The sequence below is a fragment of the Neltuma alba genome, unplaced genomic scaffold, assembly GCF_004799145.2.
Source record: "Neltuma alba isolate B1F8T4 unplaced genomic scaffold, ASM479914v2 tig00013481_pilon, whole genome shotgun sequence".
NCBI classification, from domain to species: domain Eukaryota; kingdom Viridiplantae; phylum Streptophyta; class Magnoliopsida; order Fabales; family Fabaceae; genus Neltuma; species Neltuma alba.
This window is the reverse complement of record NW_021637714.1, coordinates 1,880-6,023: the sequence shown is the minus strand read 5'-3', so window position 1 is coordinate 6,023 and position 4,144 is coordinate 1,880. Positions and strand designations below refer to the sequence as shown.

The following is a 4,144-nucleotide window of genomic DNA, read 5'->3' as shown; positions in this document are numbered from 1 at the left end:
TTTGGTTCTTATAACTTGTTTTAATATACAAATACTGTTTCAGAAACTAAAAATATTTAGACGGATCAAAATAAATTTAAATTTCAGTAATTAAATTTAAAATAAGTTCAAATTTTAGGAACTGAAAATAATTAACTCTAATTTTTTTGGCCTGGCTATTAACTCTAATTAATAATTGGGGGGGCTCTCCGTATTCTGGACATGCTTAAAGGTTAAGGGGATTATTTGTATATCGACTAAATGTGGAGGAGTTTTTGTGTAATTTAGCTTAATAAAAATTATATTATAAAATTCTGTCTTAGAAATTAATAATAAATAATCAATTAACTAATTATTTAATTAATATTTCTAAAAAGCCCGTGAACGTGACGACGTGTCGATACTCCTCAAGTCTCCCTTGACGACAGTTTATTAGACTGTTTTTACCTTCAGACGACAAACCCAAAGCAAAAGAGAGAGAGGAGAGAGGAGAGAGGAGAGAGAGGAAGATAACGTAACAATGGCCGGTGGGGCTGCCAGCGCCGTTGCCGGAGATCGCACTCCGGAGCTCATTGGTCTAGTTCATGACATTGTTGGAATTTGCGGTGGAGTTGGGGGATCCTCTTCTGCTACTGCCATTGAAGCCGATGCTATGTTCAAGAAGGATTGCACCGATCTGGTTCGTCGGATCTCTTTACTTACTTATTTGTTCGAGGAGATTAGGGACTCGAAGAAGGCCGTTGTTGATTCTGGAAACTCGGATGCTTCTACTTCGTCCACTGGCTCTGCATCTTCCTGGTCCTCTGATCTGGTGCTCGCTCTCCACTCAGCCAAGCGCCTTATTTCTGTCGCTAGGAACTTCCGTTCTAATTCATCTTCTGTGAGTTGTTCGATCTGCCTTATTTTTCCAATTTCCTTTTTTTTAATTATTTGTAGCCTTTTTGTATTTCAAGCTTCTTTTCGTATTTGGTAGTGGTGATTATCGAATGATTAAACGAGAAAAATTCATCGAAGCTGACATTGTACTTGGTGCTCATTTTGTTTCCTGAGATAGACTGCTTCAACGTGGAAGTGGATTCTCACAGTTCGATTTTCTTTTATGAATAATTTAGATTTTTTGCGGAAGTAAAATCTCACATTTTGGTTCTTTTTTCGAATAATTTAGATTTGTTGTTGACCTAATTAGTATGCCATTGCAAACTCTCTTGATCGTTTTCGCCCCATCATAATTCTGCCTGTCGTGGAAATATGCTGTCTTCTATTTCCTTGTATGAAAGAACGTCAGATGCTGCAACTTCTCAAACCATGTGTGTTACTGCGAGAAAGAAGTATTGCATAGACGGGAATGACTCTATGATATGAGAAATCAGATCAAATATTTGCTTTAGTTAGTTATCTTTAGACGAGGGAAGCTAGCATCCCTTATGGGCTACCCGCTGTCTTAGATTCTATGATGGGTTTCATTGACAAGTTTTTTTCTTGTGTTGTGCTTTCCGATATATTGTTTCTATTTGACTCTGTAGAAAACTCGATTTCATTGGAATTTATTCCGGGTTAAAATGATTTTGCACTTCTCCAATTATTAAGTTTTGAATCTTACGACTGCTGAATTTCTGTGGGCATGTATCTATAAAAAGGATGTCTGGGTACATCTCTGAAATTTGCTCTATCTTGATTTAAGGATGGAGCTGCCAAGGCCATTGTATTCCAATTTCAATGTGTGACATGGAAATTGGAAAAGCTGTTAAGCGTCCTACCCTATGACGATCTAGACATATCAGAGGAGTCAGGGAACAGGTAACACTTGGACATATTAGGGATCCTATCACTATCATTCTTTGAATTTTCCTGGCTTACTATTTTGGGTACCTTTTCACTTTCTAGGTGGAGTTGGTCAGAACACAACTGAGACGAGCCACTGAAAAATATGAATATATGATTTCCGAGCAGTCATCTTATGACTCATCTCAGCCAATGGCTCTGGAAATTAGTCAAAGTCTCCGTAGATCTGTGAATGGATTGCATAAACAGCATAGCTGTCCTGGTTCTTTATCAGATCTAGAAAGCATTCCTAGAAGCAGTGGATGGAACAGTGGTAGCACAAATCAGACAAGCCCTCGCTTGGAAAGAGCACAGAGCATCCCTGCATCGTCTGAGGTTTCAATATCTAATCTTGTTGATCCTGAAGGTCAAGAAAATTCTGTGAAAAAGACTCTTACTGAAGTGAAAAAGCCTGAGGCAATTCGTATTCCTGAAGATTTTCTTTGCCCTATATCCTTGGAACTAATGAGGGATCCTGTTATTGTGGCCACAGGTCAGGTATGGTTCAATTCATATATAAAATATAAAGCTCTTCTTGAGAATTCAACGCAAAGGTTCTTCTATATTTAAAGAATCCAAAAAAGACCCTTCCCTGTTTAACGGAGTTTTTTTTTTTTTTCCCCTCGCAGACATATGAGAGATCTTACATCCAGAGATGGATAGATGGGGAAATACAACTTGTCCAAAAACTCAGCAGAAGCTCCAACATTTGACACTTACACCAAACTATGTGTTAAGGAGCCTTATAACTCAATGGTGTATGGAGCATAATATTGAGCAGCCAACAGGACTTACAAATGGGAGATAAAAAAGAGTGATGGATCATTCAGAGATGTTACGGGTGACATGGCAGCCATCGGAACTCTTGTCCAGAAGCTTTCTAGCCAGAACATTGAGAGCGTAGAGCAGCTGTGTTGCTGAATTCGATCACTTTCCAAACAAGCACAGATAACAGAATACTAATTGCTGAAGCAGGAGCAATCCCAATTCTTGTTAACCTTTTGACATCGGAAGATGTGTTGACTCAAGAAATGCCGTTACTTCCATTCTCAACCTCTCTATCTACGAGAACAACAAAGGACTCATAATGCTTGCTGGTGCCATCCCGTCCATTGTCCAAATCCTAAGAGCTGGAAGCATGGAAGCAAGAGAAAACGCAGCAGCAACCCTCTTTAGCTTGTCACTTGCAGATGAGAACAAAATAATTATCGGTGCCTCTGGAGCTATCCTTGCTTTGGTAGAATTGCTCCAAAATGGGAGTCCTAGAGGGAAGAGGACGCCGCAACAGCATTATTCAACTTATGCATATATCAAGGAAACAAGGGTAGGGCCATAAGAGCAGGGATCATTGCAGCATTGTTGAAGATGCTTACAGACTCAAGCAAGTTGATGGTCGACGAAGCGTTGACAATAATGTCGGTTCTTGCCAGCTACCAAGAAGCAAAGGTTGCCATTGTAAAGGCCAGCACTATACCTGTTCTTATTGATCTATTGAGGACTGGATTGCCTCGAACAAAGAAAAATGCAGCTTCCATTTTACTTGCCTTGTGTAAGAGGGATCCTGAAAATCTGGCTTGTATAAGCAGGCTTGGTGCTATCATACCTTTGACGGAACTTGCTCGGAATGGCACGGAGAGGGCTAAAAGGAAGGCTACTTCACTATTAGAGCATCTACGAAAGTTGCAACATATTTGAATGTTGGTGAAGTTGTGCAGATAATTCATAATTGGGCCCTTTTCTTTCCAATTATTTGGCATAATTTTCCAGTCTCTTTCTTGGATTTGCAAGCTGATCACGTGAGGGTGAAGATAGAAAAAGCCTCATTGTTCAGTGCATTCTTTTCTTGTTTTGTTCCCCCCCCCCCCCCCGATTAACCTCCTCGTCTTCTATAAGCGTGTAAAGAAATCAATTGAATATTGTTTCCTCACGAAATTGTTATTGGATTTGTCTTCCACTTCTCTTTTAGCACTTCAAAAAGACGATTGATGAGCTTCCGGTCCTTTGCATTCTAGCAGAAAATAGAAGAATGTAAGTCTTAGGATTTCAGTCTCATGATTTAAATACTATCTCCATTACTTAATGTAAAATCTTTTGTATTATGGACTAGAAGTAGTAATATGTTTTGTCAATGTAACAAAAAATATTTTTCATAGGAAAATATTTTTGCCAAAGTTGGAATTAGGGAATTCATTATCCCACTGATCTTTGAGCATATTGTTAGCTTGGTTGGCAAATCTAAGAGAGGGTGAATCGGGCTAAAATTTCTGTCCAAGACGAGTGATTGAATACAGCAAATAACTTAACAACATAAATGGACTGTTAAGCACGAGTGACGAATGTAAAG

The 4,144-nt window shown here is 39.0% G+C and overlaps 1 pseudogene; it reads left to right on the top strand.

Moving 5' to 3' along the window:
• The first annotated feature begins 463 nt into the window (after window positions 1-463).
• On the top strand, window positions 464-3,525 carry LOC114737706 (U-box domain-containing protein 11-like; annotated as a pseudogene).
• The last annotated feature ends 619 nt before the right edge of the window (window positions 3,526-4,144 follow it).